Source organism: Pseudorasbora parva, chromosome 20, assembly GCF_024679245.1.
Source record: "Pseudorasbora parva isolate DD20220531a chromosome 20, ASM2467924v1, whole genome shotgun sequence".
Lineage (NCBI taxonomy): Eukaryota > Metazoa > Chordata > Actinopteri > Cypriniformes > Gobionidae > Pseudorasbora > Pseudorasbora parva.
The window spans coordinates 14,595,205-14,607,214 of NC_090191.1; the positions used below are offsets into that span (position 1 = coordinate 14,595,205).

A 12,010-nucleotide genomic window follows, 5' to 3' on the forward strand; every position below is an offset into this window, starting at 1 on the left:
TGGAAAGTTATCCGTTATCCTTAAACCTTTATCTGTTGCACATCTCTCTCTGCCTAATTTTTTAGTTGGGAAATTTGCATCTAGCTTGAGTACAAGGCACTCGTAACTCAGCCCAACATTCACAAGGGCCAGTGGTTCAGTAGTAGAGAACATGCTTTGCATGTATGAGCTCCTGGGTACAATCTCAGCGTCTCCAAGGAAAGTTGTAGAATTAAAAAGTTTTATTTTTTATTTTTTTTGCAACAAAGGTCCTGGTTTCAATCCCCAGCAATTTAAAGGAATGTGGAACTTTCCATTAGCCTCACACATGCAAAGTATATCCTCTACCATTGAGCTACTGCCTCTTGTGAAGGTTGTGGTGAGTTACATGTCCCTTTTACTCAAGCTAGCATTTCAAAGCAATGTGGAACTTTCCACTCGCCTGCAGGAAACTTGCGTTAGTCCATCAGGGGATGTAGCTCAGTGGTAGAGCACATGCTTTGCATGTATGAGTTCCTGGGTTCAATCCCCAGCATCTCCAAGAAAGTCATCCTTTAACTCAAAACTTTATCTGTTGCACATCTCTCTCTGCCAAATTTATATTTTGAAAAATAGCAACTAGCTTGAGTACAAGGCAAATGTAACTCAGCACAGCTTTCTCAAGTGCCAGTAGCTCAGTGGTAGAGCATATGCTTTGCATGCATGTGGTCATGGGTTCAATCCCCAGCTACTCCAAAGGATATTGTCCTTCAACACTAAGCTTTATCTGTTGCGCATCTCTCACTGCCTAATTTATATTTGGAAAAATAGCAACTAGCTTGAATATAAGGTACATGTAACTCAGCCCAACCTTCACAAGTCCAGTGGCTCAGTGGTAGAGCGCATGCTTTGTATGTATGAGCTCCTGGGTTCAATCCCCAGTGTCTCCAAAGAAATTTGTTGAATTGTAAGGATTTTTTTGTATTTTTTTTGCAAAAAACTTTTGCAAAAAAGGTCCTGGGTTCAATCCCCAGCATTTAAAGCAATTTGGAACTTTCCATTAGCCTAATACATGCAAAGCATATGCTCTACCATTGAGCTACTGCCCCTTGTGATGGTTGTGGTGAGTTTCATGTCCCTTTTACTCAAGCTAGCATTTCAAAGCAATGTGGAACTTTCCACTAGCCTGCAGGAAACTTGCTTCAGTCCATCAGGGGATGTAGCTCAGTGGTAGAGCGCATGCTTTGCATGTATGAGGTCCTGGGTTCAATCACCATTTCCAAGGAAAGTTTTCCTTTAACTCAAACCTTTATCTGTTGCACATCTCTCTCTGCCTAATTATTTAGTTGGAAAATTAGCATCTAGCTTGAGTACAAGGCACATGTAACTCAGCCCAACATTCACAAGGGCCAGTGGTTCAGTGGTAGAGCACATGCTTTGCATGTATGAGCTCCTGGGTTCAATCTCAGCATCTCCAAGGAAAGTTGAAGAATTGAAAAGTTTTATTTTTTATTTTTTTTGCAACAAAAGTCCTGGTTTCAATCCCCAGCAATTTAAAGGAATGTGGAACTTTCCATTAGCCTCACACATGCAAAGTATATGCTCTACCATTGAGCAACTGCCTCTTGTGAAGGTTGTGGTGAGTTACATGTTCCTTTTACTCAAGCTAGCATTTCAACGCAATGTGGAACTTTCCACTAGGCTGCAGGAAACTTGCTTCAGTCCATCAGGGGATGTAGCTCAGTGGTAGAGTGCATGCTTTGCATGTATGAGGTCCTGGGTTCAATCCCCAGCATCTCCAAGAAAGTCATCCTTTAACTCAAAGCTTTATCTGTTGCACATCTCTCTCTGCCAAATTTATATTTGGAAAAATAACAACTAGCTTGAGTACAAGGCACATGTAACTCAACACAGCTTTCTCAAGTGCCAGTAGCTCAGTGGTAGAGCATATGCTTTGCATGCATGTGGTCATGGGTTCAATCTCCAGCAACTCCAAGGATAGTTATACTTCACCTCAAAGCTTTATCTGTTGTGCATCTCTCTCTGCCTAATTTATATTTGGAAAAATGGCAGCTAGCTTGAGTATAAGGTACATGTATCTCAGCCCAACCTTCACTAGGGCCAGTGGCTCAGTGGTAGAACACATGCTTTGCATGTATGAGCTCCTGGGTTCAATCCCCACCGTCTCCAAAGAAAGTTCCCGTGTCACCACGTAGAATTGTAAAGTTGTTTTGTTGGATTTTTTTGCAACAAATGTCCTGGGTTCAATCCCCAGCATTTTAAAGCAATTTGGAACTTTCCTTTAGCCTCATACATGCAACGCATATACTCAACCATTGAGCTACTGCCCCCTGTGAAGGTTGTGGTGAGTTTCATGTCCCTTTTACTCAAGCTAGCACTTCAAAGCAATGTGGAACTTTCCACTAGCCTGCAGGAAACTTGCTTCAGTCCATCAGGGGATGTAGCTCAGTGGTAGAGCGCATGCTTTGCATGTATGAGGTCCTGGGTTCAATCCCCAGCATCTCCAAGGAAAGTTTTCCTTTAACTCAAACCTTTATCTGTTGCACATCTCTCTCTGCCTAATTATTTAGTTGGAAAATTAGCATCTAGCTTGAGTACAAAGCACATGTAACTCAGCCCAACATTCACAAGGGCCAGTGGTTCAGTGGAACACCACATGCTTTGCATGTATGAGCTCCTGGGTTCAATCTCAGCGTCTCTAAGGAAAGTTGTAGAATTGAAAAGTTTTATTTTTTATTTTTTTTGCAACAAAGGTCCTGGTTTCAATCCCCAGCAATTTAAAGGAATGTGGAACTTTCCATTAGCCTCACACATGCAAAGTATATGCTCTACCATTGAGCTACTGCCTCTTGTGAAGGTTGTGGTGAGTTACATGTCCCTTTTACTCAAGCTAGCATTTCAACGCAATGTGGAACTTTCCACTAGGCTGCAGGAAACTTGCTTCAGTCCATCAGGGGATGTAGCTCAGTGGTAGACTGCATGCTTTGCATGTATGAGGTCCTGGGTTCAATCCCCAGCATCTCCAAGAAAGTCATCCTTTAACTCAAAGCTTTTTCTGTTGCACATCTCTCTCTGCCAAATTTATATTTTGAAAAATAACAACTAGCTTGAGTACAAGGCACATGTAACTCAGCACAGCTTTCTCAAGTGACAGTAGCTCAGTGGTAGAGCATATGCTTTGCATTCATGTGGTCATGGGTTCAATCCCCAGCTTCTCCAAGGAAAGTTCCCGTCTTACCACGTAGAATTGTAAAGTTATTTTGTTGGATTTTTTTGCAACAAATGTCCTGGGTTCAATCCCCAGCATTTTAAAGCAATTTGGAACTTTCCTTTAGCCTCATACATGCAAAGCACCTGCTCTACCATTGAGCTACTGCCCCTTGTGAAGGTTGTGGTGAGTTTCATGTCCCTTTTACTCAAGCTAGCATTTCAAAGCAATGTGGAACTTTCCACTAGCCTGCAGGAAACTTGCTTCAGTCCATCAGGGGATGTAGCTCAGTGGTAGAGCGCATGCTTTGCATGTATGAGGTCCTGGGTTCAATCCCCAGCATCTCCAAGGAAAGTTATCCTTTAACTCAAACCTTTATCTGTTGCACATCTCTCTCTGCCTAATTATTTAGTTGGGAAATTAGCATCTAGCTTGAGTACAAGGCACATGTAACTCAGCACAGCTTTCTCAAGTGACAGTAGCTCAGTGGTAGAGCATATGCCTTGCATTCATGTGGTCATGGGTTCAATCCCCAGCTTCTCCAAGGAAAGTTCCTGTGTTACCACGTAGAATTGTAAAGTTATTTTGTTGGATTTTTTTGCAACAAATGTCCTGGGTTCAATCCCCAGCATTTTAAAGCAATTTGGAACTTTCCTTTAGCCTCATACATGCAAAGCACCTGCTCTACCATTGAGCTACTGCCCCTTGTGAAGGTTGTGGTGAGTTTCATGTCCCTTTTACTCAAGCTAGCATTTCAAAGCAATGTGGAACTTTCCACTAGCCTGCAGGAAACTTGCTTCAGTCCATCAGGGGATGTAGCTCAGTGGTAGAGCGCATGCTTTGCATGTATGAGGTCCTGGGTTCAATCCCCAGCATCTCTAAGGAAAGTTATCCTTTAACACAAACCTTTATCTGTTGCACATCTCTCTCTGCCTAATTATTTAGTTGGGAAATTAGCATCTAGCTTGAGTACAAGGCACTTGTAACTCAGCCCAACATTCACAAGGGCCAGTGGTTCAGTGGTAGAGAACATGCTTTGCATGTATGAGCTCCTGGGATCAATCTCAGCGTCTCCAAGGAAAGTTGTAGAATTGAAAAGTTTTATTTTTTATTTTTTTTTGCAACAAAGGTCCTGGTTTCAATCCCCAGCAATTTATAGGAATGTGGAACTTTCCATTAGCCTCACACATGCAAAGTATATGCTCTACCATTGAGCTACTGCCTCTTGTGAAGGTTGTGGTGAGTTACATGTCCCTTTTACTCAAGCTAGCATTTCAACGCAATGTGGAACTTTCCACTAGGCTGCAGGAAACTTGCTTCAGTCCATCAGGGGATGTAGCTCAGTGGTAGAGCGCATGCTTTGCATGTATGAGGTCCTGGGTTCAATCCCCAGCATCTCCAAGGAAAGTTATCCTTTAACTCAAACCTTTATCTGTTGCACATCTCTCTCTGCCTAATTTTTTAGTTGGGAAATTAGCATCTAGCTTGAGTACAAGGCACTTGTAACTCAGCCCAACATTCACAAGGGCCAGTGGTTCAGTGGTAGAGAACATGCTTTGCATGTATGAGCTCCTGGGTTCAATCTCAGCGTCTCCAAGGAAAGTTGTAGAATTGAAAAGTTTTATTTTTTATTATTTTTGCAACAAAGGTCCTGGTTTCAATCCCCAGCAATTTAAAGGAATGTGGAACTTTCCATTAGCCTCACACATGCAAAGTATATGCTCTACCATTGAGCTACTGCCCCTTGTGAAGGTTGTGGTGAGTTTCATGTCCCTTTTACTCAAGCTAGCATTTCAAAGCAATGTGGAACTTTCCACTAGCCTGCAGGAAACTTGCTTCATTCCGTCAGGGGATGTAGCTCAGTGGTAGAGCGCATGCTTTGCATGTATGAGGTCCTGGGTTCAATCCCCAGCATCTCCAAGGAAAGTTATCATTTAACTCAAACCTTTATCTGTTGCACATCTCTCTCTGCCTAATTATTTGGTTGGGAAATTAGCATCTAGCTTGAGTACAAGGCACATGTAACTCAGCCCAACATTCACAAGGGCCAGTGGTTCAGTGGTAGAGCATATGCTTTGCATGCATGTGGTCATGGGTTCAATCTCCAGCAACTCCAAGGATAGTTATACTTCACCTCAAAGTTTAATCTTTTGTGCATCTCTCTCTGCCTAATTTATATTTGGAAAAATGGCAGCTAGCTTGAGTATAAGGTACATGTATCTCAGCCCAACCTTCACTAGGGCCAGTGGCTCAGTGGTAGAACACATGCTTTGCATGTATGAGCTCCTGGGTTCAATCCCCACCGTCTCCAAAGAAAATTCCTGTGTCACCACGTAGAATTGTAAAGTTGTTTTGTTGGATTTTTTTTGCAACAAATGTCCTGGGTTCAATCCCCAGCATTTTAAAGCAATTTGGAACTTTCCTTTAGCCTCATACATGCAAAGTTTATACTCTACCATTGAGCTACTGCCCCCTGTGAAGGTTGTGGTGAGTTTCATGTCCCTTTTACTCAAGCTAGCATTTCTTAGCAATGTGGAACTTTCCACTCGCCTGCAGGAAACTTTCTTCAGTCCATCAGGGGATGTAGCTCAGTGGTAGAGCGCATGCTTTGCATGTATGAGGTCCTGGGTTCAATCCCCAGCATCTCCAAGAAAGTCATCCTTTAACTCAAAGCTTTTTCTGTTGCACATCTCTCTCTGCCTAATTTTTTAGTTGGGAAATTTGCATCTAGCTTGAGTACAAGGCACTTGTAACTCAGCCCAACATTCACAAGGGCCAGTGGTTCAGTGGTAGAGAACATGCTTTGCATGTATGAGCTCCTCGGTTCAATCTCAGCGTCTCCAAGGAAAGTTGAAGAATTGAAAAGATTTATTTTTTATTTTTTTTGCAACAAACGTTCCTGGTTTCAATCCACAGCAATTTAAAGGAATGTGGAACTTTCCATTAGCCTCACACATGCAAAGTATATGCTCTACCATTAAGCTACTGCCCCTTGTGAAGGTTGTGGTGAGTTTCATGTCCCTTTTACTCAAGCTAGCATTTCAAATCAATGTGGAACTTTCCACTAGCCTGCAGGAAACTTGCTTCATTCCGTCAGGGGATGTAGCTCAGTGGTAGAGCGCATGCTTTGCATGTATGAGGTCCTGGGTTCAATCCCCAGCATCTCCAAGGAAAGTTATCATTTAACTCAAACCTTTATCTGTTGCACATCTCTCTCTGCCTAATTATTTAGTTGGGAAATTAGCATCTAGCTTGAGTACAAGGCACATGTAACTCAGCCCAACATTCACAAGGGCCAGTGGTTCAGTGGTAGAGCATATGCTTTGCATGCATGTGGTCATGGGTTCAATCTCCAGCAACTCCAAGGATAGTTATACTTCACCTCAAAGCTTTATCTGTTGTGCATCTCTCTCTGCCTAATTTATATTTGGAAAAATGGCAGCTAGCTTGAGTATAAGGTACATGTATCTCAGCTTAACCTTCACTAGGGTCAGTGGCTCAGTGGTAGAACACATGCTTTGCATGTATGAGCTCCTGGGTTCAATCCCCAGCGTCTCCAAAGAAAGTTCCTGTGTCACCACGTAGAATTGTAAAGTTGTTTTGTTGGATTTTTTTTGCAACAAATGTCCTGGGTTCAATCCCCAGCATTTTAAAGCAATTTGGAACTTTCCTTTAGCCTCATACATGCAAAGCATATACTCTACCATTGAGCTACTGCCCCCTGTGAAGGTTGTGGTGAGTTTCATGTCCCTTTTACTCAAGCTAGCACTTCAAAGCAATGTGGAACTTTCCACTAGCCTGCAGGAAACTTGCTTCACTCCATCAGGGGATGTAGCTCAGTGGTAGAGCGCATTCTTTGCATGTATGAGGTCCTGGGTTCAATCCCCAGCATCTCCAAGGAAACTTTTCCTTTAACTAAAACCTTTATCTGTTGCACATCTCTCTCTGCCTAATTATTTAGTTGGAAAATTAGCATCTAGCTTGAGTACAAAGCACATGTAACTCAGCCCAAAATTCACAAGGGCCAGTGGTTCAGTGGTACAGCACATGCTTTGCATGTATGAGCTCCTGTGTTCAATCTCAGCGTCTCTAAGGAAAGTTGTAGAATTGAAAAGTTTTATTTTTTATTTTTTTTTGCAACAAAGGTCCTGGTTTCAATCCCCAGCAATTTAAAGGAATGTGGAACTTTCCATTAGCCTCACACATGCAAAGTATATGCTCTACCATTGAGCTACTGCCTCTTGTGAAGGTTGTGGTGAGTTACATGTCCCTTTTACTCAAGCTAGCATTTCAACGCAATGTGGAACTTTCCACTAGGCTGCAGGAAACTTGCTTCAGTCCATCAGGGGATGTAGCTCAGTGGTAGACTGCATGCTTTGCATGTATGAGGTCCTGGGTTCAATCCCCAGCATCTCCAAGAAAGTCATCCTTTAACTCAAAGCTTTTTCTGTTGCACATCTCTCTCTGCCAAATTTATATTTGGAAAAATAACAACTAGCTTGAGTACAAGGCACATGTAACTCAGCACAGCTTTCTCAAGTGACAGTAGCTCAGTGGTAGAGCATATGCTTTGCATTCATGTGTTCATGGGTTCAATCCCCAGCTTCTCCAAGGAAAGTTCCCGTCTTACCACGTAGAATTGTAAAGTTATTTTGTTGGATTTTTTTGCAACAAATGTCCTGGGTTCAATCCCCAGCATTTTAAAGCAATTTGGAACTTTCCTTTAGCCTCATACATGCAAAGCACCTGCTCTACCATTGAGCTACTGCCCCTTGTGAAGGTTGTGGTGAGTTTCATGTCCCTTTTACTCAAGCTAGCATTTCAAAGCAATGTGGAACTTTCCACTAGCCTGCAGGAAACTTGCTTCAGTCCATCAGGGGATGTAGCTCAGTGGTAGAGCGCATGCTTTGCATGTATGAGGTCCTGGGTTCAATCCCCAGCATCTCCAAGGAAAGTTATCCTTTAACTCAAACCTTTATCTGTTGCACATCTCTCTCTGCCTAATTATTTAGTTGGGAAATTAGCATCTAGCTTGAGTACAAGGCACATGTAACTCAGCACAGCTTTCTCAAGTGACAGTAGCTCAGTGGTAGAGCATATGCCTTGCATTCATGTGGTCATGGGTTCAATCCCCAGCGTCTCCAAGGAAAGTTCCTGTGTTACCACGTAGAATTGTAAAGTTATTTTGTTGGATTTTTTTGCAACAAATGTCCTGGGTTCAATCCCCAGCATTTTAAAGCAATTTGGAACTTTCCTTTAGCCTCATACATGCAAAGCACCTGCTCTACCATTGAGCTACTGCCCCTTGTGAAGGTTGTGGTGAGTTTCATGTCCCTTTTACTCAAGCTAGCATTTCAAAGCAATGTGGAACTTTCCACTCGCCTGCAGGAAACTTGCTTCAGTCCATCAGGGGATGTAGCTCAGTGGTAGAGCGCATGCTTTGCATGTATGAGGTCCTGGGTTCAATCCCCAGCATCTCCAAGGAAAGTTATCCTTTAACTCAAACCTTTATCTGTTGCACATCTCTCTCTGCCTAATTATTTAGTTGGGAAATTAGCATCTAGCTTGAGTACAAGGCACTTGTAACTCAGCCCAACATTCACAAGGGCCAGTGGTTCAGTGGTAGAGAACATGCTTTGCATGTATGAGCTCCTGGGATCAATCTCAGCGTCTCCAAGGAAAGTTGTAGAATTGAAAAGTTTTTTATTTTATTTTTTTTTGCAACAAAGGTCCTGGTTTCAATCCCCAGCAATTTATAGGAATGTGGAACTTTCCATTAGCCTCACACATGCAAAGTATATGCTCTTCCATTGAGCTACTGCCTCTTGTGAAGGTTGTGGTGAGTTACATGTCCCTTTTACTCAAGCTAGCATTTCAACGCAATGTGGAACTTTCCACTAGGCTGCAGGAAACTTGCTTCAGTCCATCAGGGGATGTAGCTCAGTGGTAGAGCGCATGCTTTGCATGTATGAGGTCCTGGGTTCAATCCGCAGCATCTCCAAGGAAAGTTATCCTTTAACTCAAACCTTTATCTGTTGCACATCTCTCTCTGCCTAATTTTTTAGTTGGGAAATTAGCATCTAGCTTGAGTACAAGGCACTTGTAACTCAGCCCAACATTCACAAGGGCCAGTGGTTCAGTGGTAGAGAACATGCTTTGCATGTATGAGCTCCTGGGTTCAATCTCACCGTCTCCAAGGAAAGTTGTAGAATTGAAAAGTTTTATTTTTTATTTTTTTTGCAACAAATGTCCTGGGTTCAATCCCCAGCATTTTAAAGCAATTTGGAACTTTCCTTTAGCCTCATACATGCAAAGCACCTGCTCTACCATTGAGCTACTGCCCCTTGTGAAGGTTGTGGTGAGTTTCATGTCCCTTTTACTCAAGCTAGCATTTCAAAGCAATGTGGAACTTTCCACTAGCCTGCAGGAAACTTGCTTCAGTCCGTCAGGGGATGTAGCTCAGTGGTAGAGCGCATGCTTTGCATGTATGAGGTCCTGGGTTCAATCCCCAGCATCTCCAAGGAAAGTTATCCTTTAACTCAAACCTTTATCTGTTGCACATCTCTCTCTGCCTAATTATTTAGTTGGGAAATTAGCATCTAGCTTGAGTACAAGGCACTTGTAACTCAGCCCAACATTCACAAGGGCCAGTGGTTCAGTGGTAGAGAACATGCTTTGCATGTATGAGCTCCTGGGATCAATCTCAGCGTCTCCAAGGAAAGTTGTAGAATTGAAAAGTTTTTTTTTTTAGTTTTTTTTGCAACAAAGGTCCTGGTTTCAATCCCCAGCAATTTATAGGAATGTGGAACTTTCCATTAGCCTCACACATGCAAAGTATATGCTCTTCCATTGAGCTACTGCCTCTTGTGAAGGTTGTGGTGAGTTACATGTCCCTTTTACTCAAGCTAGCATTTCAACGCAATGTGGAACTTTCCACTAGGCTGCAGGAAACTTGCTTCAGTCCATCAGGGGATGTAGCTCAGTGGTAGAGCGCATGCTTTGCATGTATGAGGTCCTGGGTTCAATCCCCAGCATCTCCAAGGAAAGTTATCCTTTAACTCAAACCTTTATCTGTTGCACATCTCTCTCTGCCTAATTTTTTAGTTGGGAAATTAGCATCTAGCTTGAGTACAAGGCACTTGTAACTCAGCCCAACATTCACAAGGGCCAGTGGTTCAGTGGTAGAGAACATGCTTTGCATGTATGAGCTCCTGGGTTCAATCTCAGCGTCTCCAAGGAAAGTTGTAGAATTGAAAAGTTTTATTTTTTATTTTTTTTGCAACAAAGGTCCTGGTTTCAATCCCCAGCAATTTAAAGGAATGTGGAACTTTCCATTAGCCTCACACATGCAAAGTATATGCTCTACCATTGAGCTACTGCCCCTTGTGAAGGTTGTGGTGAGTTTCATGTCCCTTTTACTCAAGCTAGCATTTCAAAGCAATGTGGAACTTTCCACTAGCCTGCAGGAAACTTGCTTCATTCCGTCAGGGGATGTAGCTCAGTGGTAGAGCGCATGCTTTGCATGTATGAGGTCCTGGGTTCAATCCCCAGCATCTCCAAGGAAAGTTATCATTTAACTCAAACCTTTATCTGTTGCACATCTCTCTCTGCCTAATTATTTAGTTGGGAAATTAGCATCTAGCTTGAGTACAAGGCACATGTAACTCAGCCCAACATTCACAAGGGCCAGTGGTTCAGTGGTAGAGCATATGCTTTGCATGCATGTGGTCATGGGTTCAATCTCCAGCAACTCCAAGGATAGTTATACTTCACCTCAAAGCTTTATCTGTTGTGCATCTCTCTCTGCCTAATTTATATTTGGAAAAATGGCAGCTAGCTTGAGTATAAGGTACATGTATCTCAGCCCAACCTTCACTAGGGCCAGTGGCTCAGTGGTAGAACACATGCTTTGCATGTATGAGCTCCTGGGTTCAATCCCCAGCGTCTCCAAAGAAAGTTCCTGTGTCACCACGTAGAATTGTAAAGTTGTTTTGTTGGATTTTTTTTGCAACAAATGTCCTGGGTTCAATCCCCAGCATTTTAAAGCAATTTGGAACTTTCCTTTAGCCTCATACATGCAAAGCATATACTCTACCATTGAGCTACTGCCCCCTGTGAAGGTTGTGGTGAGTTTCATGTCCCTTTTACTCAAGCTAGCACTTCAAAGCAATGTGGAACTTTCCACTAGCCTGCAGGAAACTTGCTTCACTCCATCAGGGGATGTAGCTCAGTGGTAGAGCGCATGCTTTGCATGTATGAGGTCCTGGGTTCAATCCCCAGCATCTCCAAGGAAAGTCATCCTTTAACTCAAACCTTTATCTGTTGCACATCTCTCTCTGCCTAATTCTTTAGTTGGGAAATTTGCATCTAGCTTGAGTACAAGGCACTTGTAACTCAGCCCAACATTCACAAGGGCCAGTGGTTCAGTGGTAGAGAACATGCTTTGCATGTATGAGCTCCTCGGTTCAATCTCAGCGTCTCCAAGGAAAGTTGTAGAATTGAAAAGATTTATTTTTTATTTTTTTTGCAACAAAGGTCCTGGTTTCAATCCCCAGCAATTTAAAGGAATGTGGAACTTTCCATTAGCCTCACACATGCAAAGTATATGCTCTACCATTGAGCTACTGCCCCTTGTGAAGGTTGTGGTGAGTTTCATGTCCCTTTTACTCAAGCTAGCATTTTAAAGCAATGTGGAACTTTCCACTAGCCTGCGGGAAACATGCTTCAGTCCATCAGGGGATGTAGCTCAGTGGTAGAGCACATGCTTTGCATGTATGAGTTCCTGGGTTCAATCCCCAGCATCTCCAAGAAAGTCATCCTTTA

The 12,010-nt window shown here is 42.8% G+C and overlaps 14 non-coding genes across 14 annotated transcripts; all 14 read left to right on the forward strand.

Moving 5' to 3' along the window:
* Positions 1 to 1,687: 1,687 nt before the first annotated feature.
* On the forward strand, positions 1,688 to 1,759 carry trnaa-ugc (transfer RNA alanine (anticodon UGC)). The gene has a single exon. It is a non-coding gene; the product is annotated as a tRNA-Ala (tRNA).
* A 654-nt stretch (positions 1,760 to 2,413) lies between these two features.
* Positions 2,414 to 2,485, forward strand: trnaa-ugc (transfer RNA alanine (anticodon UGC)). Its single transcript has one exon. It is a non-coding gene; the product is annotated as a tRNA-Ala (tRNA).
* A 978-nt stretch (positions 2,486 to 3,463) lies between these two features.
* Positions 3,464 to 3,535, forward strand: trnaa-ugc (transfer RNA alanine (anticodon UGC)). Its single transcript has one exon. It is a non-coding gene; the product is annotated as a tRNA-Ala (tRNA).
* Positions 3,536 to 3,996: 461 nt separating this feature from the next.
* On the forward strand, positions 3,997 to 4,068 carry trnaa-ugc (transfer RNA alanine (anticodon UGC)). Its single transcript has one exon. It is a non-coding gene; the product is annotated as a tRNA-Ala (tRNA).
* Positions 4,069 to 4,516: 448 nt separating this feature from the next.
* trnaa-ugc (transfer RNA alanine (anticodon UGC)) lies at positions 4,517 to 4,588 on the forward strand. The gene has a single exon. It is a non-coding gene; the product is annotated as a tRNA-Ala (tRNA).
* Positions 4,589 to 5,035: 447 nt separating this feature from the next.
* On the forward strand, positions 5,036 to 5,107 carry trnaa-ugc (transfer RNA alanine (anticodon UGC)). The gene has a single exon. It is a non-coding gene; the product is annotated as a tRNA-Ala (tRNA).
* A 657-nt stretch (positions 5,108 to 5,764) lies between these two features.
* On the forward strand, positions 5,765 to 5,836 carry trnaa-ugc (transfer RNA alanine (anticodon UGC)). The gene has a single exon. It is a non-coding gene; the product is annotated as a tRNA-Ala (tRNA).
* Positions 5,837 to 6,283: 447 nt separating this feature from the next.
* trnaa-ugc (transfer RNA alanine (anticodon UGC)) lies at positions 6,284 to 6,355 on the forward strand. Its single transcript has one exon. It is a non-coding gene; the product is annotated as a tRNA-Ala (tRNA).
* Positions 6,356 to 8,063: 1,708 nt separating this feature from the next.
* Positions 8,064 to 8,135, forward strand: trnaa-ugc (transfer RNA alanine (anticodon UGC)). The gene has a single exon. It is a non-coding gene; the product is annotated as a tRNA-Ala (tRNA).
* Positions 8,136 to 8,596: 461 nt separating this feature from the next.
* trnaa-ugc (transfer RNA alanine (anticodon UGC)) lies at positions 8,597 to 8,668 on the forward strand. The gene has a single exon. It is a non-coding gene; the product is annotated as a tRNA-Ala (tRNA).
* Positions 8,669 to 9,635: 967 nt separating this feature from the next.
* trnaa-ugc (transfer RNA alanine (anticodon UGC)) lies at positions 9,636 to 9,707 on the forward strand. Its single transcript has one exon. It is a non-coding gene; the product is annotated as a tRNA-Ala (tRNA).
* A 448-nt stretch (positions 9,708 to 10,155) lies between these two features.
* trnaa-ugc (transfer RNA alanine (anticodon UGC)) lies at positions 10,156 to 10,227 on the forward strand. Its single transcript has one exon. It is a non-coding gene; the product is annotated as a tRNA-Ala (tRNA).
* A 447-nt stretch (positions 10,228 to 10,674) lies between these two features.
* On the forward strand, positions 10,675 to 10,746 carry trnaa-ugc (transfer RNA alanine (anticodon UGC)). Its single transcript has one exon. It is a non-coding gene; the product is annotated as a tRNA-Ala (tRNA).
* A 657-nt stretch (positions 10,747 to 11,403) lies between these two features.
* Positions 11,404 to 11,475, forward strand: trnaa-ugc (transfer RNA alanine (anticodon UGC)). The gene has a single exon. It is a non-coding gene; the product is annotated as a tRNA-Ala (tRNA).
* The last annotated feature ends 535 nt before the right edge of the window (positions 11,476 to 12,010 follow it).